This window comes from Miniopterus natalensis, chromosome 7 (genome assembly GCF_054644295.1).
Source record: "Miniopterus natalensis isolate mMinNat1 chromosome 7, mMinNat1.hap1, whole genome shotgun sequence".
NCBI classification, from domain to species: domain Eukaryota; kingdom Metazoa; phylum Chordata; class Mammalia; order Chiroptera; family Miniopteridae; genus Miniopterus; species Miniopterus natalensis.
This window is the reverse complement of record NC_142087.1, coordinates 61,747,391-61,770,904: the sequence shown is the minus strand read 5'-3', so window position 1 is coordinate 61,770,904 and position 23,514 is coordinate 61,747,391. Positions and strand designations below refer to the sequence as shown.

The window sequence follows — 23,514 nt, the reverse complement described above, 5'->3', positions numbered from 1 at the left end:
GCAGTAAGTTTGTGGGCTTGCATGCACCCCCCCCATTCTCTTTTGTGTGGACAATGTCATTTACCCACAAGGAAAGAAGATTTCTCTCTCACTCTCGCTGCCTCCTGCGTATAGGAAGCCAAAGTGAGAAGGGGATCCTGACACCAACAGCCTGGATTTTTTTCTTGAATTAACACTTTACCTTTTTTTTCTTTAAAGCGTTTTCACATACATTCTTAAAGTTAAGACTCACAACAAATCTGTGAAATAGCCAGTATTAGAAATCTTATTTTCATTTTATGAGCAGGTAAAGTGAGGCTCAGAAAGAGTGAGTGATTTATTTGTGACCCCATGACTTGTTGGCCAGGACCCAGGTTCTCTGAGTTCACATTCGTCGTCTCCTGGCTCCCTCCCACTGTCACTGACACCCCAAACACTCAGAAACACCACCATAACCAGGCTACTCCTCTGCTGCAAAGCTTTCAATGCTCCCAGGTGGGGACCACATCAAGCCCCCACGGGCCTGCATTTCCCTCTGCCCTACACACTTCTTGCCCCACATCTCCAATTCCATTGTAACAGACCAGTCACACGGCCCAATGAACACAAGCCATGCTCATATGTTACCACCTCACTGAGACCACCTCCCCACTTCTTTCTGACTAGCCTAGGAGCCACCTCCTCCAGGAAGTCTTCTCTGACTGCTCTGAGTTCTTTCCACAGTATTCTCAGGCCCAGTCACATGAGGTGACTCTAAACAGACTTGCCCTTATTTTGTTTGCAAATAGCTTAACCATGTTAGTCCCCAGGACAGGGAGCACATCTTCCCACTAGCCCCCTGTCCCAAAGCACAGAGAAAATACTCAATAATACTTGTTCTGTCAGAAAACCAGCCATGGATAAGTGACCTCCACCTTGTAAACATGTTCAGAAATAGCTATTTACAAGTTCACTCTGCAAACAGAATCTCATTCTTCTCTGACTTGTGCCATGTTGCAAGAGTGCTGGATGTCCACCCTAGCTGACTGGCCTCAGGTGACACTGTTTCTGCTTCTCTCTGTCCCTGGACATCCCAACTACTCCCACCATCTCTGCCTCTCCTCACCAGGCTCATGATCCTGAAACCAAGGCCTGTGTGAACTCCAGGAGTCACTATTTAAAGAGCCATGGGTCTTTCTTTGAGCCCTTCCTCTTATTATAAGACTAGCCATCCAGGACAAGAATTTTTGTCTGTTTTTTCACTTGGTATATTCCCAGCTCCTAGAAAAAGTTTGGTACAAAGTAGCTGCTCAAAAATATCCGTTGAATAATTCTGTTGACTAAATGAGACCATTCACTTTCAGCCAGGCCTTGAGTTAGGTGGGCCCCTGGCAATGGGGTACTGTAAGCCAAACAGGAGCACCCAGGAAGCCTGTCCTGTAGGCATAATTCCAGTGTTATTTATCCCTTCAAAAGTCCCTCTATTGTCATCTACCCAGAGCTATCCCCAAAGGAGTGTCCTCAGTCTTTCCAAAGCTATCATTTCCTTCTGAAGAGACAAAGAACCGGAACTCTGACTTCAAAGGGAACTGCCTTTCAAAGAGGTGCTCAGAGGAAGAGGCTGGCTCCAGAAGCCTCAACTTTGTCCCAGCTGTCACTTCCAAAACTGAGCAGTGGAATGGGGTGCTGTCCACACAGCACTGGGAAGGAGGTTCCTGTTGCCTTGTGGCTGGATGACCACTCCTCTGACCCCAACCCTTATGAGGGCAAATCCCCACATACAAGGAGCCCACCTTGGCCATGACAACATCAACTCCTCCTTCTCTAAGTGCCTGTCTGCCTCGAGGTGCTGGCCAGTCACACAGCTAGTTTGGGGTGTTACCTCCTCTCTTTCCTTACCAGCTTTGGGGAAGCTGACTAGGTGCCACTCATTGAGAGGGACACAAAAATGACCACTCGGGAGCAGGAATTCTGCCAAAAGCAGACAGGGGGCATCCCTAGCCACTGACTGGTCTAGCACAGCGGAAAGGAGGGAGTACATTCTAGGAAATACCTAACATGTCCCAGATGCGGGCAGCACACCTGAAGGGTATAATGCAGGAGGCTCCTGGATAAGCCAGAAATGCAGATGCTAGAGGTTCCAAAATCCCTGCCCTGTGCCAGAATCAGAGGTGGGAACTTTTTCCCTGCCCAGGTAATAACCCGAGCCCCCCAGTCTCAGATCATACCCTTCCTATATTACTATGTGTCTAAGTCCAAGTCCATACAAGATATGGCACCTGTGACCAACCTCCCAGCCTTTCTCTCCCCTTGCTCACTCCCCTCCAGCCCCTGTGACCTCCTGCTGCTTCTCAAACAGACCATACTCCCCACCCCTCTCACAAACCCCCCACTTTTCTGCAGGACTCTGCTAACCACTCCAGATTCACCAGCCTCCAGCCTCTCCAGCCCTTGGCACTTCATAGCATCACTCCTGTGCTTGCCTGTGGTGGGAAAGCTCCAAGAGGCTCTGTCCCACTCACAGCTGCACACCCAGTAGCTAGAATGGGGCTTGGCATATTGTAGTATATACTGGCTGGATGAATGAATGAACTCCCCGTTCCTTTACACACCACACACTTCCCCTGCTCACTGTTTTATTCCTCTGTGTGTGTGTGTGTGTGTGTGTGTGTGTGTGTGTATACTTGGTGATGCTGAGAGGGGTGTAAGTGAGGCAGAGCTGGGAGCCAGAACGTAGCCTTGGTCTGTGAAATGGGCTGGCAACACTGGCTGTGAGTTAAAAAGCCCACAGAGCACACCAAGATCCCAGCTCTGTAAGCGTCCTCATGCCCACCCTTGACCTCCTGGTCAACCTGCCCTGGCAAGGAAAGGGCATGACTTCAGGAAGCTGGATTGGATCAGGAGACGCACAATGCAGGACAGCCACAAAGTCACATACGTGGCCCCAACCTTCTCACTATGTATGACGCTTATCTGGGCACAGGTTTTATCTGCATTTCTGGGTGGTGTGCCTGAGCCACACGATCCATCTGTCCCCCCATAGTGTCCAGCACATAATGGGAGGGACCATCTACTAAGACCCCTCCTAAGAGCTCACATGTACTGTCCCCAGGCACTGTCCTAACCACATGTAATAGCTCACTTCAGTTTCACAGTGGCCCTATGACCTAGGCACTATTATCATCCCCATTTTACAGAACTAAAGCACAAGGCACATCCCTGGTGTCTATGAGGGTGAGGAAGAGATGATATGGCCTCTGGTCCCAGTATCAGCTGTGAAGTCCTGGTGAGACTTACTCTCCTGGAATATCTTTGTGAAGCAGCCATAATACCAATACCTGCTTACCCCACACATGAGGCATGAGAGCATGTGGCTAATTCATACGATATGACACACATGAGTGGCAGCTGGTGTTATTTAAGGATACAATAATCCTGGCAATTTCTCAGCTGTTTCCTTGCATAGAAGGGAAGGAAGAGGGCTGGACAGCCAGGAAACACCAACTAAAACTAGATACTCTGGTGAGAAGTGTTGCTAAGGGAGGCAGTGATGCACCAGAGCTGCGAGCTTAGCATTTATGGAAAACAGTGGCGATGTTGGTAATAAACAGAACTTGAAACAAATAAAAATCAAGCTAGTTATATATAACTATTTAACATAACTGCAAATCAACCAATTGCTATAAAAGGAGGAAAGGGAGGCAACATGTAAAAATTAATATAGTATTCCAGTGAAGCAGATTGATAGCTGAGTCTTTCCTTCAGATATGTTTTAATGCAATAGTGGCACCATATTTTCAATAACATTTTTTAAGTGGTTAAAAACATGAGTGCACACACTTCAATGAGAACCAAGCTTTGATTTTCCAAAGCATCCTCCCAAAATGAAACAGCTTCATTTTATTCAAGTACCTGCTGTTTGTAATATAGTATTAAATGAATGAGGTCAAATATTCTAGGGCAAGTTAGGGGGGCGCCAGGCTTTGGGGACCTCCATTGAGGCTTGGAGAGGGGGCTGTCTATAGCACATGGAGCTGCCCCAGGAACTGGCCTATACCCACCCCCCACTCCAGCAGGGCCTCCATCCCCACATGGACAGTCTCATCCCCAGGCCCAAAAGGCCCCTGCTTACATTCCTGGTGGCAGGCAAAGCATTTGGCAAAAGAAGGGATACCTCCCACTCCCACAAAAGCCCATTTCGCTTGGGGACCTTCTGGCCTCTGGAATACCTGATGATCAACTCTGGTCACGCTTAAAACAGGCAGGACTGCAGGGAGAGTGGACCACAGGAGGGAGCCCAGCAGAAAGCTGGCTCCTGAGAACAAGGAAGACCCCAATTTGGATAAAGCAAAGGAGAAGTAAGACTTGTCTGAAAGCAGCCAAAAAGAAATGGAAGTCTTTAGAAGCCTTCCCTCCAATTGAAAATCTCCTGAATTCCTGGTTGTCAATAAGATTCTTTCACTGTTTTAGGAGGGGGAGCAGTGTGCTGCTGGCTAGGAGAATGGGGTAGGGCCCAGGACCCAGGCAGGAGAGAGTGCCTAAAAAGAGCCCACCCTGGGGGTGGAGGGGTCCCAAGCCCCACTGAGGCAGGCCAGGACACAAACCTAGGAGAAAGGCAGAGACAACACAAACCTCTCAAGAGGAGACCCTTCTGTACCTACAGGGCAGAGGACCATGGGCCAGAAGGGGAGGGAGGTCTCTTAGGAACCAGGAATCCTCTTAAATCACTAACTTGAATAGGTACCATGGTGGACAGGAGCCAAAACACCCAAGAATAAACTCTCCCCCAAGGTCCCAGTCACCTTCAAAGCACCACCAAGATCAAGGTCAGCTTTCCACTGGCAGTAAAAGTGAGTCACCCTCCCTTCTCCTACTCCTAGGAGCTGTTCAGCCCCAAGGGGAGGGGAAGGCTGTAGCTCATCCCCTATAACTACCCCCTTTGAGAAAGGATGACTCAGTTAAGACAGCTAATCTGCATACAGGGAAGACCCCAAGGGCCCCTCTTTGTAGCCCCAGGCTCCCACCTCCTCAACAAATGCTGCCTAATCTCTCAACTCCAGGGGCTGATTTAAGGTTATTGGTAGGAGGGAGCAGAGAAGGTGACATTGAGTGTAGGAAGTCAGCCTTTGATGAATTTTATGGCTTGATTCTGAGATAAATCACTCTGGCCCAGGGAAATGACTCCAAAGAGATTTACAGGTTTTAATATTTGTTTGGGGCATTGCAGTTAATTGAAAGGTGCCTCTTCCAGTTACTGCTCTGAAATGTGGACCTTGGACTCCAAGCACTCACTTTTATTGGCATAATTATGATCGTCTAGAAATGGTATTTGTCAGGAGTCCTCATTCCCCCGGGAACAGTGCTCGGTACAGTTCTCGGCCTGCTTGAGTTCCCAACGGCCGGGATCAATTCCTCCTGCAGAAACCAAACAAGCTAAAGTCCCCTCTATAAGCTTGGGACTCCACTAATCTGCTAACCTTACATCCTCCAGAGGTTGTCAGTCATGGCCCTGAAGGCCCTGGGGGGCCAAAGGATGAGGGGAAGCTGCTGACCACCCCAGATCAGTTCCAGTCAACCACCCTGTCCACCCAATTTCACATCAGGCCACCAGTGAGTGGCAGCATGGAGCAATGGGTAAGAACTCAGGAGCCAGACTACTGAATTCAGATCTTGCCTTTCCCACTTAGTAGCTGTGTGACCTTGGGCAAGTTACTTAACCTCTCTGTTTACTGTCTCAATTTTCTCTTCTCTAAAATGAGGGTGATAATAATAACCATCTTACTATGCTAAGTGAAATAAGTCAGACAGAGAAAGACAAATACCATATGATTGTACTTATATGTAGAATCTAAAGAACAAAATAAAGAAAATAGAAACAGATTTCATAGATCCAGAGGACAAACTGATGGTTGTCAGAGATGAAGGGGGTTACAGGGATGGACGAAAAAGGTAAAAGGATGGAGGAGTACAAACTGGTAGTTACAGAATAGTCAAGGGGATGGAAAGTACAGCATAAGGAATATAGTCAATAATATTGTAATAACCATGTGTGGTGCCAGGTGGGTACTAGAAATATCAGGGGGGACACTTTGATTGTCTAACCACTATGCTGTACACCTGAAACTAACACAAAATAATATTGAATGTAAACTATAATTAAAAAATAAAATAAATAATACCCATCTCACAGGGTTTTCATAAGGATTAAATCAGTGAATAATTGTAAAGTACTTAGTATAGTGCCTAGCACATGATAAGTGTTAAAATAATTGATTTATTGGTGAATAAAAATTTTAAAGTTACTCGAAGAAAGAACTTTGTGCTTAAAATGAAGCTTAAAACCCATTATTCTAGAGCAGGGGTTCACAAGCTTTCTGTAAAGTGCCAGAAAGGGAAAGAGACAGTCAACACTGCATTCCCAGCAGACATGCTCCCACTGTGTTCTTCCAGTTGAAGAAGGCACCCTGAAAAAAGTGACACTGAGGCCAGCACTTTCCGTCTGCAATACAGACCCTGGGCTCCCTGCAGGTGGGGCATGGGGGCAGGTGTCTCCTGATTCATCTCTGTAGAGCCCCCAGCAGCCAGCACAGGGTCTTGCCACTATGGAGTTGCTCTGAGAAGGCCAATAACTGTGGGTGACCCTGCAGGGGAGATGATGCCGACCAGGAAGGCTAATGGCAACACTTCTGTGTTTCAGCCAATTCTAGGAGTGATTGACTAAATGAAGCCCCCTGCCCACCCACTCATGACAAGGGGAAGCTACTTGTTAAATAATTAAAATATAAAAGTGAAACCATACAAAGCATTTACTAACTATAACTGAGTTCACATGATATAAACAGGGTTTTAGAGACATTTCTTTTTTCTTCCCTCCCCTGCAAGTAGAAAATAAAATCTGAACCTCACTGAAGACCTGAGAAGGAATGATACTCCTGTTCTGTGAGACCAGTTCTTATGACCCTCAAATCTCTGACACTCCTCTCACCAAGAAGCAGGGTCTCCATCCCATCCCCTTGAATCTGGACTTGATGACTGCTTGACCAATGGTGTATGGATGTGACATTGAGACATTTCCAGGCCAAGCCTTTAAGGAATCAGCAGCTTCTCCTTCCTGTTTCTTGGAACATTCACTTTCAGAACTCAGCCACCATGCTTTGAGGAAGCCCAAGCTGCCCCATGGAGAGGCCCACATGGAGAAGAACCAATGGTCAGTGCTCTTAAAGTTCATTTGCTCAGGTCACAAAGCTATCTGCTTCCACAAGCAACACAGGAAAATATTCTTTTGTTAGAAATTTGGGAGATGGGGTGAGACTGTAGGCCCTAGGTTTAACATTCTGATATATAAATAAAGGACTGTAATATTGTGACTTATAGTAAAAAATTTATCTTTGATTGTTCCTGGCACTGAGCTCCTCAAATGCTTGGAATTTATAAGAGCTAAAAAGGTGCCTTGATATTCATAACAAACCCCTTTCCACCAGTGTTTATGTTAATAAGATGACTTTTGGAAAGCACCTAAGGATGCTGCAGCTGGTTGTCAGGGGAACCAACTATGTGATTGAAGGGCTGGAACTTTCAGTCCCACCTCTTAACCTCCAACCTGAGAGAAGAGAGAGGCTGGTGATTAAATTCAATCACCAATGGCTAATGATTTAATCACTCATGCCTACGTAATGAAGTCTCCATAACAACCCAAAAGGACGGTGGTTCAGAGAGCTTCCCGTTGGTGAACACGTGAGGATATGGGACGAGTGGCACGTCTGAGAAGGTATGGAAGCTCCATGCCCTTCCCCACACCTTGCCCTATGAAGCTCTTCCATCTGGCCATTCCTGAGTTATAGCCTTTTATAATAAACTAGTAACCTAGTAAGTAAAATGTTTCTCTGAGTCCTGGGAAGCATTATAGCAAATTAATTGAACCCAAGGAAGGGGTCATGAGGACCTCTAACCTATAGCCAGTTGGAAGCACAGGTGACAACCTGGACTTGCAACGGGCATCTGAGGGGGGGGGATTGGGGCAGTCTTGTAAGACTGAGCTCTTACCCTGTGGGATAAGACGCTATCTCCAGGTAGATAGTATCAGAATAGAGCTGAATTGTAGGACACCTAGCTGGTGTCAGAGAATGGCTCGGTGTTATAGAAAACAAACACACTCTGCATATTAGGGGAAGAATTGTATGAAGCTAAGATACTTGGGGTGAAACTAGAAAGAAAAAGTAGGTCTCAGGAGGATCTGAAGGTAGGGGCAATATTTTTATCATAAAAAATTTTTGTCTTGAATTGTATGAACATATCCACAAATTTGAGAATAAGGTCCAGAGTCGCAACCTAGGTGTAAGATGACAGTTGGGGGAAGTCCTTATTTCAAATATTCAAACCCACATTGGGTTCAGAATATGGAACCCCTCAGATGCCCCTTGCAATTCCAGGTTGTCACCTGTGCTTCCAACTGGCTATAGGTTGGAGGTCCTCATGACCCCTTCCTTGGGTTCAATTAATTTGCTATAATGCTTCCCAGGACTCAGAGAAACATTTTACTTACTAGGTTACTAGTTTATTATAAAAGGCTATAACTCAGGAATGGCCAGATGGAAGAGCTTCATAGGGCAAGGTGTGGGGAAGGGCATGGAGCTTCCATACCCTCTCAGACGTGCCACTCGTCCCATATCCTCACGTGTTCACCAACTGGAAGCTCTCACAATACGGAAGAGAAAATTCTGGCTTAAATGTTGAGTTACAAGCAGTTGTCTCAACATCAACATAACTCTTCTAGATTATCTGAATTTGAGTAGCAAAACTTTGTCAGGTTTACTAGAGTGAGTTAGCTCTAAAATGCACCCCTTAGTTATTAACTTTAGACAAGAGCATTGGTTGGAGAATGGATATCAAATAGAACACTCTTGATTGTAGCACATTTGTTGCTAAGATGATCTTTTTAACTAATATATTACCTGTCAGTGTTCTAAAGTTATTCAGGTGCCAATTAAGAAGTTTCTGGTTAGCAAAATCCTGGATAACAGAAGTTATTGTTTCAAAGTCAAAATTTGCTAAACAGGTGCTTTAGGAAAAAACTGGACCCTATATAAAAGGATTCTTTGCTTTACAAAAATATTTACTAAGGTTATCTTTACGTAATGACCACCTTTTGTGAATTCAAATTACAATCATATGTATAAATGTTTTATATAAATAAATATTTAGGAACTCCCATTTGTTACATGAAAAGAGGTAGCCTTGGGCTAAAACTGGACATGTATTATTCAAAACGTTCCCCGTGCCAAGTGACATAAGCCCAAGCCAAAGTTGCTTATGCTGCATTTCCCAAAATTCAGCACTTTGTTTGGTGTTGTCTGTCATACCTGTGTATCAGTTGTAATAATATCCTTAACCTTATATTGACTTTTTATTAAACTTAGTTTCCTGCTAAGCAATAATGAAATCACAAGTTTTTTTAATGCACATCTGAATAAATACATGTTTTTAAATTTTTTACAAGTTCATAGACATTCAACTGGAAATCAGCGTATACCCCATCAGTAGTGTGAATGAAATACTTTAAGGCATGGGGGGTTGGGGTGTTACTGAATAGAGAACCAGCCCTTAATTTGTTTTCTCACTGGCAAGTGTGGTATGTGACCTTGGCCTAGTCACCTGCTTTTTCTTGCCTCAATGTCCCCCCTGGAAGCATCACATTGACCAGGCCAGCTCTCTAATCACCTCACAAGAATGCCAGGAGTACTAACCCCCTGGTGTTGCTGACAAAAGCATGACGGGAGATGATAATGGACAACCACCCATCCACAGCAATCAGGGGTGCTCAGTGTCCATTCACCCACTGTGAGCTGAAGCATTCAGCTGGCCTCCTTCCTCCCAGCCCACTGAATGCTTGGGATGGAACTATTAAGGTCATAAGCAGGTAGCTGGGGAGCTAGGATCTTGGTACTCTAGTGCTTTTCTGGTTCTAAAATCTATTACAGATACATTAAGTAAACTTGGCCCTAATGAGGTAACTAAAATCACTAAAACCCTGTGGGGATACACCAGGAGCTAGGCTGCTGGAAGTTTAAGACCAGGTCCCCAAGAGAGTCCACAGGAGCTCAGCCAACCTCCTTTTCTCTTTGCTGCCCTGTTTTCAGTCTGTGGATTCCTGGAACCACCCACCACCTTCTCCTTAACCCCACCATCCCCTGCCATCCACCTGGGTTTCAGAGGAAATGGAGACAAGATCGCTAAAGACACAGAGGTTTGTTGCCCACGCGGCTGGTTTCTCTCTGACACTGGCGAGGCTGCAGTCAACCACGTCTGTTTTACCCAGAGGAAGGAAACACATTACGTCACCTACCAGCAACCCTTTCCCCGCACCTCTCTGGATGTAAAAGGAAGCCCACATCCTTACAAGACCTGGAATACAGCCTGGCACAGGGTGGGGGTAATTTTTACCTTGCTGAAAAAAAATCAATTTTATCAGGAAGGAACAAACTGCCAACTGGCCAAACCAGGCAGATCTAGAGCTGCTACCTTAGGCGCAGGCAAATGTTGAAGATAACGTCACAGGGATTCTTCCTGGCTATGCCTCAGAGGTCTGGCACTGGGGACCTCAGGAAGAGGTGATTGACTCATCCAATTTCTGAGGTTGCTGAGGGGAAAAGATCCATATGTGAAGTGACTTTGTCCAAGGTTACCCAGTTGGCATTAGTGGCAGACCTAAGACCAGTGACCTTTCCAGAATACCAGAAGGAGACCTCAGCATAACTTGTCAGTCCTTGTGTGTGATGGTTAAGAGGCAAAACTGGAGCAAAATGGGCTAGGCCACTTCTTAGCTGTGCAACCTAGGGGAAATTACTTAACCTCTCTGTGTCCTCATTTTCTCATCTATAAAACAGAGGCTGTGAAGGCTAAGATAACACATGTGAAGTGCTCACTAAGCACTTTAACACTATAATACTTAACAAATGTCAGGGTTTTAACATTATTCTTGGATTGCTCCAGGGTTTCCAGAGAAATACCACCTGTTCAATCCCCGAGTTGACAGACATCTCCCCCAATGCCCAAAACACAGTAGCTCACAGAGCAGAGTTCAGGACTTTAGAGTCACACAGGCCCAGATCCATAAGCCTGGCCTAACAAACCAGCACAGACTGGGTGGCCTGAACAAAAGAAATGCACTGTCTCACAGCTCTGGAGGCTAGAAATCCGCAATTAAAGGGCAGCAGGGCTGGTTTCTTTTAGGGCCTCTCTCCTTGACTTGCAGATTGCTATCTTCTCACCGTGTCCTCCCTCACATGGTTGTCCCTCGGTGTGCATCTACTCTGTGTCCTAACCTCTTCTTTTAAGGACAGCAGTCACACTGGATTAGGGACCATTCATAGGACCTCGTTTTACCTTAATCACCTCTTTAAGGGCCTCATCTTCAAATACAGTCACATTCTGAGATCCTAGGGGTTAGGACTTCAACATGCCTTTTTTGGGGGAGGGATACAATTCAACCCATAACAGCATGGTAGGTTACTTTTCTTTGTCTTTAGGAAAGAAAAACATATGTAGAAATCCATAAATCCTACCCAGGGCACTGTGCTGGGCCACACTGAACTGGTTCTGAGTCTGGAGAGACGACCAAAATGAGCCAGTGCCCTTCCTCAATCTATAAATATGCATTTTGTTTAAAAAAATTTTTTTTTTCATGAGCATGGATTCTATGGCTGGCACTGCCCCAGCCCTGTGGGAAATCCATAGGTGACTCAGACTAGGCTACTATCTTCAAGGTGCTTATGATCTCAGAGAACAGATCAGGCAAGGGTCCAACGATGGGAGTGATGGAAAGTGCTAAGTGCCCTAAAGATTTATAGACCAAATGCTGGGGTGAGAGAGGAAGATAAAAATGACCACAGGAGAAGAGTGTAGAAGAGCCCAGAGGGGACAGATTTGCCCCCGGGGGTTGTTGGGTGGTGGCCAGTGGCCTGAATTATTTGCATGTAGGATGGGAATGGTGGTTTGGGGAGGGGAAGGTGATGTCCACCAACATCTTCCCATGGCCTACATTCCCTAGGGCCAGAGTTCCCAATCAGCATGGGCAAGAGACCCGACTCTGCTAGATATAAGGTATCCAAGATGCTCTGAGAAGCAATTTCCTCTTTCAATCTCATGGTCACCTGCAAAGGTGACCACTGTCTGCCATTGATCAGCCAGAGCCTCAGCCCTTCAGGCATCTCCAGTCCTGCTGTCCAGACTACCAGCCACATAGGTTCCCTCCCTCTGGACAATTCTGCCTGCTGGGGTTCTCTACCTGGCCCCGGTGCCAGGAAAGTTGGAGGGGGCAACAGGAGAGAAGGGGCATAGAACCCACTTACTGAGACCACACATGAGGCCTTCATGGGACACCTGGGGTCCCATGCCCCAACATTTCCTGTGTGTTAAGAAATTATAATAACTAGAAAAGGAAAAACTATAGTGAAAGAAAGCAGATCAGTGGTTGCCAGAGCCAGGGGGCTGGTTTTTTTAAAAAAACAAAAACCTCAATTGTATTGAGGTATAAAAATTTTTATCTCAATAAAGCTGACATTTCCCCAAATAAATAAAATCACATTAAAATTTGATGAGGCAAACACTAATCACTGTTTCCCCAACCACCATTCCCCACCCTACTTCCCCACAACCACAGCTCACCTCTATAGAGGAGGCAGAAACCACCAAGACTCACTTTCTCAACTTCTACTAGATATTAAACTGATAAGGACAGATAGTATGCTTGATCTTACCCAAACAGCCGAGAAGTGATCTCAACCTCTACTAGAGCTGAGGCATTGGATATTGACACATTTCTCTTCAATGGGACCTGACGGAAATTTTAGTGAGGGGATTCTGGAAAAATTTTCCCTCCCTGATAAATTAAGACACAAGGAGAAACTAGAAACTCACCTTTGTGTCTGCTTTGAGATACAGTTACATCAGAATGTGATGTCTGGAGCAGTTGTAGCCATGCTATGACATGAGTGGACAAGCCTGAGGACAAAGGCTGATATAGTGAAAATGGAAGCGTGGGAGGTTAGAATGAGTCCTTGAAATTATACTGAATTAACCAACCCTAGAACCCCTATCTTCAGACTTCTGGCTATGTGAGTCTACAAACACCTTGCTTTTAAAGCCACTGTTAGTCCAGTAGCCAACATCCAACAAGCCAGGTGCTTTTATCTCTCCAAACTTCCATTTCCAACCCCAAAACTAAGATCATGGAGAGGTATAAGATAGAGCCTTGTGGCTGGAATCTGAGCCCCATCAGAAAGCTGAGTCTACTGTCCCCACAGTTGTACTTTCCTCTCTAGTCCCTAAACAAAATGAGGAAACAGATGCTGGTTTCTCCTGTGGGCGAGCCCTTCTCCCATCGCCCCATGTGCATCCTGCAGTGTAAATGATAATAGCATTAGGTGTGACCCACAAGCATACACCCTCTCTGGTCCATGTGGCCATAGGGCCCATTTGTCCAGGACAATCCCAGCTTACATATGTGCCCCAGCATGATTATTAATAGCAGCCCCTTTCACTCTCAAAAGTGTCACTCTTTCCACAAAAAAGTAGTCACTTCTGGCTGCCTCGGCACTTTTCTTTCTTCTTACCCAGTTCTTCACACATTACACGAGCATGAGGCCAGTCTGTCTTTCCCACCAAGATGCAGCCAGGGGGCAGGGCCCCTGCCAGGCTCACCAGAATTCATCTCACCTCATTCAGAGCCTGGTGTGCAGCAGGCGTCTGATGCACATCCACTAAAATGAACCAAATGTTAATGGGGTGAGAGCCTGAGCTAAAGGATTGAGGCAAACCAATACAATGTGGGCAGGAGGAACAATTTTTGGAGGAAGGAGAGGAAAAATTGGGTTCTTTCCCAGAATCCCTGGCTCTCCCCACTGAGTACTGTCAGCACAGGGTCCGGTGTGAAACTGGCAGCGTACACCCGGGCGTTAAGCTGGCCGATGCAACCTTGCTGCACAGGCAATCATGTTCCTTGTAACCTGTCACGGCACCTAGTGAACAGGTGAACCCACAGATGCCGACCATCCTGTAGATGAAAAGGAACAGAAAACCTCTGCCTCCTGACAAAGCCCAGGGCACTGAAGACCAACTCCAAGAGACAGGTAAACAGCATTCTCTCAAAAACACTCTGATTGTGAACACCATCCTATTTGGTGACACATCAAGATGTGGATTCTCCAGGAGGCCAGTTTCTTATCTCACAGTTTAAAATCGTAAGTATTTTAGCAAACGCCCCATAAATATGATAAAGACCTGTTGGTCTTCCTCAGCTAGTGGTGAGATCATGACATTACTACCCCAGGGATTAGGCCCTATAAGGGAATAGCACAGGGACTATCAGCTCCACCCAGTTGATGGAACCACACACATTCTTTCTGAACAACTTCAGGCTCAATTGCCACAGCTACAGTTAGGCACTTCCATGTCCCATGTTTCTCTCCTTCATGGAAGTTACTTTTATTCAGTGAGGCAAACAGAGAATGCTTAGCACTGTGCCTGGCACATAATAGACACTCAATAAACACCAATTCCTGAATCACTTACTTGTAAGCCAAAATGTATTCTGGGTGTTGGAGGAAAGAACTTGCAGTGTGTTCTGTTGTTTCTCCCGTGGTAATCTGAAAAGCACTGAGCCAAAGCTTCTCAAAACTTCTATAGCAAAAACTGCATCTACACAGCCAGCTCAGATAAACTTACATCTGATCTTTAAAGGCTCCTTCTGTGCTAAGTAAGTTAAGAGAGAAGTCGGCTGGACTGTAACAGAATCTTAGCTTGACAAATTAAGGCCCTTCCATCAGAAGCAGGCAGGATGGTGAAAGGCATGGAAGGCATCTCTCCTAACAGCCAAGGGGCGATGGGTGGAAATGGCTGGGCAGTGACTGCAGCACATTGAAGGGCTTCCCAGCTGCAAAAGCCTTTTGGTAAGAGGTGGTGCTGCCTCATAAGCAGTAGGCTCCCGGCCATGGGAAGTGTCTGAGCAAGTGCTGATGTATTCAGGACTGCCACACAGTGGGGATCGGCGAGGTGATCTGTAAGGTGTCTCTCCAGTTTGAAATTCTAGGAACTCAAGACTCTGGGCTTGGGGGAGTCAATGTGACGCGTAGTCTGTGGAAGGAGTAGAAGCTGAAAACGGCATAGGGTACCCTTAGGGGGAACCTGGACAGAAGCCTTATCTGTAAGTACCTGGTCCAAGTAAACAGCAGGGGAGAGCATTCTGGCCTTCCTGGACAATTTGTGTGCAGGCTTCTGCTAAGAGATGGAACCCCAGGGCAGGAACAGCCTCTCATGCAGCCCTGCACATGCCTCTACCAGTGTGCATTTGTCCTGAGGCCCTTTTAAACGGTTTCAAACAAGGCTGCTCTCTCCTCTTCCTCACTCACTCAGGCCATCCAGGTCCTGCAGCATCTCTCTAAAGTTGAGACCCAAGTTGGTGAAAGGTGAAGAGCCCCAGAATCTTCTTTGCACCCCCGAAGACCTAGGAACCACAGACTGAAGGACCCTGGTCCCCAGAAACTTTAAATGCTAATTCCTCCTCTTGGGGATCTCTGGACCACATCCAAAAGCAAAGCAATTTCCAGGGAAGATTTTTTTCTCTCACCCTAAATCCAGACCAAGACTGACAAACTCCTCCCCACCCCAGCCCAGCTATGCACCAATAGGCTGGTATCTAGTCTGTCCTTTCTCACTCCTGGCCCTGGAGGTCCTATCAGGACTCAACCCCCTTTGGTTCTGAGACCAGTAACCACCCATCAACACCCCCATCCCAGACCACCACCCACAGGACTGGCCTAGCATATGAGCAAGCTTCCTGTCCAGACTTACTTTTGAGTCCCCTGGTTTTTCCTTACACTTAATGAGCTTAGTTCTTCCTTGAAAGGATGCTAGTTATATTTTATACAGCATTTCTGGGTACTTGGTAATTGGAAGGTTTTCAAGATTTTACTCCACTGTGGCACTAAAAATATTCTAAATCAGTATTGGGATACCCTCTTTGAACTTGTTTATGGAAACCTTCCCTGGCTGACCTCCCACCCCAAACAACTGACTGGCCACATCCCTGCAGATCCACAGACATAGTGAACATCTACTATGTGCCAGGCACTCTCTTAGGCCCCAAGGATTCAAAACTGAAAAGATTGGAGCTCTGCCTAAAACACACAGCTCTAAAATGCAGTATAGCAGGAGAAGTAGCCACTCTTCTATTTAATTTGCACTCTAGTCTGTCCAGGTTGTTACAGCTTTTAAGTGGCTTCATATGTCCACATCCTGTCTCCCAACTAGACAGCCTGCTCCACATCTTCCCTGTCCTTTACTCATGCCTCTGGGGCCTGGGATGTCGCTCTGCTCACCAAGAATGTTAAAAATGAACATGCCTGTACCCTAACTCCCTCTAATGCTTCCAGCTGAAGCTTACCCTTGGCTATCACTGGATTCTGCCAGCTGGGCCTCCAGCATGACACAGCATCCCCGCCCGGCTTCCCTGATGACAGCAGCAAACAGTGTGACAAAGGATTCTCTGACAATGGGAGGAAGAGGTCTCCTCTCATTGTCTGCAGCAGGCCTACCACGGTCCACTCAGCAGCAGACCGTTCTTCACTCCCTGGTCTGTGGCTCCTGCCCACACTGCTTCCTCGGGGTTCTACCCTGCGCATTGTGTCACCACTGGACTATCCTAGCAGCCATTCAAATTCAACGCATCTAACATTAAACTCCCCACAATCCTCCTTCTCACCCCAACCCTGCTCTAGCAACCAGAAGGTCACTCCTTGGTAAAGTCTGCCATCCACCAAGTCAGTGAGGCCAGAAACCTGGGAGTCACTAGGACTCTTTCCTTATCCCCCAAAACTAAGCAATCGCTGAAGACTGTACTCCCTAAATATTTAAAAATATATAACCTTCTTCCATCCCCAAACACATGGTCGTGGTTCCAGGCCTCATTCCCTGTGACCTGGATACTGTTTGGAGCCTGTCATTTCCTCATCTGCCCTGCAGCTGCCCAGCTCCCAGCCATGCTCCCTTCTGATCCACGGTGGCAGGCCTCACCTCTGCTTAAAGCCCCATCCTCCATGCTCTACCTGTAGGCTAACAGCCAAGGGCCTCAGCCAGGCTCACAAAGCTCCTCAGATCTGAACCTTGTCTGCCTCTCTGCCCTGTACTCGATCTCACTGCTTCTGTCCCTTTCTATACCCAGTCTCAGGCCTCTTCACCTTTGCACATACTGTTCCTACCCCTGAATGCCCTTCTCCTACCGCCTCTCCTGGTTAATTCTCTTTCATCCATTCAGATGCAGCTCCTGGGTTATCTCCCTTAGGAAGCCCTCCCTGATCTTGAGGCTAGAACAGGTATCCCTTGTCCATGCTTACTGTAAGGCCCTCGGAACTTTCTACCACTGCATTTACTGAACCATACTGACTGTAAATATTTGTACTTACCACACCATACTGAAGTTAACTGTATATGGGCCTGTCTCTCTGGCAAGACAGTGGGCTTCTTGAAGGCAATGGGAGCTGTGCCTGTTCACTGTTGTAGCTCCAGCTTCTGGCACAGAGCTGGGCATAGAAACAGAGCCCAATCACTATTAAGGAGCTCCTTCTGACTACAGGATGATCCAACAAACCTTCTTAGTCTGCTCCACTACCAGTCCCAATACCCAGAATTTCCCTTTTAGTACTTTTGCGCCATTGCCCCAACCGAAAACCTCCTCCAGGTCCTCCACAACCCCAGACCTATTCCCAAATTCACCTCTTCTGTGAAATCATCCCAAACTGGCCCCAGACAACTGCTATGATCACTGCCTCCCATACTATATCCAACCCACCCCCTGAGTAAATCAGCATTTGGGTCTGGCCCTGTGGCTGGATATGAGCCAACAAGGGACATGTTCTGAAAAGTTCGAGGCCCTCTACTCAAAAAAATTGTAATGATGATGTGACATGGTGGCCACCTCAGCCCTGGGCAGTGGATTTGAAGTCTGAGGACAATGGTTCAGATCCCTGTTCTACTATTTAGTTGTGGCTTGGGAGTGTCATTAACCACAGAGGCTGTTTCCTCAGCTGCAAAATGGGAATAATGATAAGAGTCTCACAGGACTATTAAAAAAGAAGATGAGATCAGATGTGTGAAAAGCATAAAGCCAAATCAAATGCTGAGTATTATAACAGTCTCCAGTGCCAACCAACCCCCTACCCAACTCCATGACCCCCACCACTAGTAGTTTTTGTCCTTACTTGAGTCAAGTGAGAATCGAATGAAATCTGTGGGTCTTCTTTCCAGAAAAATGCACATACATAACAGCTTTGCAAACACTTTCAGGAGGTTCCTGAGGACCTTGCAATGGGAAGGCCAAACTTAAGAGTGCTGGAAGGTCCCAAGGCCCACCACCTCTCCCAGATTCCTGGATACCAAAGATGAAAGAGAGGGCAGGGAAGGCCTGGCTAATCTCAAAGGAAAGCAATCTCAAGACAATAAGATGAATTCCAGAGCCTCTCCTGGAACTAGAGGGGAGGGGAGAAGATGTAGAATTCTTACTCTTTAGGAAGTAAGAACCCCACTTATCACCCCCCACCTCCAGAAAGCACCATGGTATAGAAAAAGAAAATTAGATGATGGACTGGGATTTCTTGTCCCACTCTCCCAAGGGCTCCTAGTCACTGTGTGCAAGTCATTTCATCCCTCTAGGCTTCAGGGTCCTCACAGGGAGATCAGCTCATCAACAAGGCCTTCCCAGCTCTGGGTGCCTAGGAACTGAGGATGGGTCTGTTCTCACCCTGTTCTGAACTACAGCTCTGGCCTGGGGTTAATTCAGAAATAAGAGGCAGGTGTCAATAGTCAGTATGGTGATAATTCAGGGAGAAGGCCACCATCACAGCATTGTTCTAAATAAAACTGTGTCCAGGATGAGGCAGGAGGGCAAAAGAGCAAAGCCTGAATGTGAGCAGCTGAGCTCAGGTGACTAGTGAATCAGCAGTGAGATCCAGAGGTAGAGGATCCCCCCGAAAGAACATCAAAACAGGCTGCCACATTATTGGGTAAGCTATGCAGAAATACCATCATGTTTGGAGAATTCCCCATAACTGCAATTTGCCCGTCTTTTTGTGCCTACTGTTCTGTATGTGGGCTCAGGATTCTCCATCCTCACGACCACTTCCTGCTTCCTCCTTCATGATCTGAACTGCAAACAACAGAACCTTAAAAACAAGGGCTGTGGGCTCCACAACTGAGAAGAAATTGGAGGACAGTGTCAGGAACCCCAGAAGTGAGTTTGGGAATGGATACAGAGTGCATCCATATTAAAACATCTACGCAGACTTGTAAGACAGACACTAAACTCAGGCAGAGACTGAGTGAGACCTTGACCAAAGCCACAGCCTATCACACAAGATAGCAGCCTATCACAGCCTATCACAGCCCATCACAGCCCAGCAAAGCCAGGGCAGGACCATGGAGAACAACCTGTGAGCCCCTCATTGCTCAGCTGAGTAAGCTGTTGGATGGCTTCAGAGTCATTTCCTACTAGCTGCTTAACTTCTACAGGACACACAGTATCTCTAGACCCACCTGGGAGGTTCCAAACAGTCTGAAGTCCAAAATAACAAGGGACATTAGGCTCTTCTTCTTTTGTTACTTCTTTTTGCATTTGCTCTAGGATAGGAGCTGGCATTCTGAGTCTCTTGAAACCAACATATGTGAAATTGATGTAGTCCCAGGGTGCTTGCTCTAAAATATTTATGATTTATTCCCTCCTACAGGGTCTGAATCATCCATATTATTGCATTGCAGCTTAGCTGTTACTGCTATATTATCTTTGTGTGCCCCAAACACAGCATATCTAGCCTAAGGTAGGTGCTCAATAAACATCTGTTGGACTTAAAATCTTACATTTATCTCCACAGTTAGAATAGGTTTTTGGCAAGCAGGGGCCATATGTGACATGTTCTTTGTATACACTTCAAGCTGTACAACAGGTAGATGCTCAATATATATTTGGGAATAAATGGTTGTTTAATTGGCTGAATCTAATAACCCTTCTTCAGGCTGTGTCTGAGAACCTTCATGTACACGAACTCTGAGAAATACATATATACACATGTTGGAGGTCTTTGCTTTTTGGGGGGCTTCCCCATCCCTGGAGATGGCAGGGACAGGGAGTATAACCTGAGACGGTTTCTACACTCTAAATCTGATGGTTTTGAAACCAGTGACTAAAGAAAAAACCTTGAATCCAATAAGAACTCCATTAACACACCCATATGAACATAGGCATGTGTTACATAAACATGTGTACCATATGCATTTATTACATGCACGTATGAATCTGGAATATGCTAGATGTATCAAAACTGATAACCATTCACCAACAGGTTATTTTCAGATGAGTGATAATATCAGCAATGCAGACTTCTATTCTTTAGTGGCTATTATCATTAGGACTGGTAGCAAATCAAAGTGTTTTGAGTAATTACCAGCATTAATTTACCCCCTTTCTCAGGTTCAGTACTTCCTGGGGTGCCAAGACCTACTCTGAGGGGGGAAAAAGTGGCTACTATTTCAACTAAAAGCCATAGGCTGAGAAGAGAAATCACAGAGAGGGGAAAGTAGCCTTTCTCCCACTGAGTCATGGCACTTCTTGAGCCTCTGTATGCTCATCTGTAAAATAGAGTTAATACCTCCTACCTCAAACGACACTCTTAATAAATGCAATGTATACAAGGGGAGAGGGGATCACCCTGTAAAGTCATACAAACACATTACTGTTCTAGCAATCTGTTAATCACTGATGACACTGAACCCCAGAATGCGGTACAAAATTACTGCCTCTAAAGCATACACAATCCAGGACAGACACCTGACACAGCAGATGAGGTGATCTGTATGTAAACCGAGTCCTGTTTCAAATACTCAAAGGGAGTTTCCTCAGGCAACCCAAGTGTGTCCTGTGAGGGGCTGAACATCTTCTAAGGTTTGTTTGGTGCATTCTGTTCTCATGTACTTGGGTTTTCTTGAAAGCCAGGCAATTTCCTCTCGAGGTCCGAGCATGCTCGCAACCGGGATTCCTTAGGTTTTGGGCACAGAGCCGGTGCTTGGCCAGAGGGCTGGGCTGAACAGCCTGCGGCTCCTCTTCGCCCTCTGGGCGGCACCTTCTCTCTCCTCCAGCTCAGCAGCAGCAGTGCTCATGCTGTGTCACTTTCGTCCGCCGGAGCCTCTAGCCGCTGAGGAGCCAGCAGCTCCATCAGCTTCCTTCCTTAGCATGGGGCCTCTAGCCCAGGAGATAACCGACCCCCCCGCCACGGAGCCGAGCCAAGCGGGCGGAGCCGGCAAAGGCATGCGTCTGGGCATCCAGCACAGGCGAGGGCGGTAGCGCTGGGCTGGGCCTGGGCAGGGACCGCCGGCCAGCCTTTGGCCCACACTGCCTCCTAGATGAAGAATTGGGAGGGGGACGCAGAGTGCGCAGATTCCCTCCAGGGTAGGTGAAGGAAGCAGGGGGTGCAAGCATGCGTACCCACAGAGCGCCTAGGTACAAGGGTCAGCCTGAGCATGGGGGGTGGGGGGCGGACACGACGACACGTGTGTGCCGTTGGCTTCTCCAGGCCCAGCTAGACCCACCCCCCCAGCACCACCAAGTAGGCAGCCAGTCTGCTGGATTTGGGGGTGTTGGAGGTGCGGAATTAGGGACTGAGGGTCTCCCGCCACACAGCCGGCCTGGGACTCCCCTGTGAACCCCTCGCACACGCAAGCACTACCCCCTCTCCAAGTAACAAGGGCGCGCACGCGCGCGCGTACATACAGGACTACAAGCCCAACTGGGACCACCAGGGGGCTGATGGGACCTATCTCCACGGAAATCAGGGCCCACTCGTGTCCCCACTACGCTGCGGTCTGCGGTTCCTGCCCCCCACCACGCGCGCTGGAGCGGTGTGTACACACAAACAGCTGGGCGGGGGAGACGACTCCTCACTCCCAGGGGGTGGGTACGCACCCCGCGCCGCCAGCCACCCCTCCCCTTTACACGCCGCACCCCCTTTCTGCTCACGGCTGCCCCCCAACCCCAACCTTGCAAACTCCATGAAACCCAACAGCCAACACAGCCCAGATGAGGGACTCGGACCCCCGCTAGTCTTTTAATGCCAAAGGAGAGACATACTCAACTCTGCGCAGTCCCCGGGACACCTCCTCCAGACGCTCCTAGGCTCCAACACGCAGCCCTCGGGAGCCCCAGACCTCCGCCGCAGACCGAGCCACCGCCCCCTGCCCACCCTCCCCCAAGACCGGCGTCCGGGACAAGTCACCTGCTCTTCGTCCTGAAAAAACCGGAGCCGGAGCCCACCCCGCGGCCGCTCGAATCGCTCGCTACCGCGACCCTGGTATTTCAGAGCCTGTCAACTTAACCCCAGCTCCGCCGAGCGGATCGATTCCCCAGGCCCAATTACACCGCGGCGACAGTAATAATAATTTTAAAAAGCCAACACAATCACCACCGTGGGGAGTGGCCAAAGCTGCAACCGAAATGGATCCACCGATTCGGTTTCCTCCTCTGCTCCCATCCCCCGTGCCCCCCGCGGCCCGCAGGCTCACCGGGGACAGAGGGAGGGTGCAGACTGTCTAGACGACAGCCATCCCCGCGCCCGCGGGGACGGGCGCGCACACACACACACACGGCCGCTGCCACCGACACAATCAGTCACCAGAGGAGGGAGGGGCGGCGTGGAGACACTCTCTCGGGGGTCCCTCCTGCAGCCGCGAGGACAGCAGCCTCCGGCCGGAAGGGGCTACCCGGAGCCGAGCTCCTACCTCGGCCGAGCACGGTCAGAACAGCTGCAAGTTTGGCCGCTACTAAACCAACTGCTTCATGCAGCAAATGCGGGCTTCAAAACAAAAGGGAGAGGAATCACGCTCGCTCTCTTCCTCCCCCCGGGTCGGAACCCGGCACATGACAGCGGCTACACAGCGCGGTTCCAACGCCAGCCGGGCTCCAGCCACGCGCCCTCGTACCCCTCCCCACCAGAGCTCCAGGGCCACGGCTCCCCACGGGGCGGGGCACCCGGCAGGGAAGGGGCAAAACCCCGGGAGTGGCGAAACCGCGGAGTGCGGTCCTTGACAGAGAGGGGGACCGTGGGTGAGCGCGGACGCCGGGCAGCTCGGGGCTCAGCGACCGGGAAGGGGATAATTGTTTCGGGCGGTTTTCCCGGATTTACCTATAAGCACGCGCACGTCACGCAGCCTCCGCCAGGGTCCCCGAATCGTTCGGCAAGCTGAGGTGACTAAAAGAGGGGGGCGGGCAGGGGGGATGCTCACCTCCGGATTCCTCTGGCCGCAGCTCGGAGCCCGAATCGGGGGTGGGGGAAGGGGGCAGGGAAGGGGAAGGGAGGGAGGAGGCTCGGGAGAGCCGACTCCAGCCGCGAGTTCCGCGCGTCCCGGCTGCGGAGGGGTTCGGGCGCCCCAGCGCACAAACCCAGCCAAGAAGGGAGGGAGGGAAGGGAACGAGGGAGGGAGGGAGGGGTAGGTGGGGCGGGAGGGAGGGAGTAGAGGAAGGAA

The 23,514-nt window shown here is 48.3% G+C and overlaps 1 pseudogene; it reads right to left on the bottom strand.

Annotated features, from left to right (window-relative positions):
* Positions 1–12,626: 12,626 nt before the first annotated feature.
* Positions 12,627–12,733, bottom strand: LOC148092777 (U2 spliceosomal RNA; annotated as a pseudogene).
* Between the last annotated feature and the right edge of the window lie 10,781 nt (positions 12,734–23,514).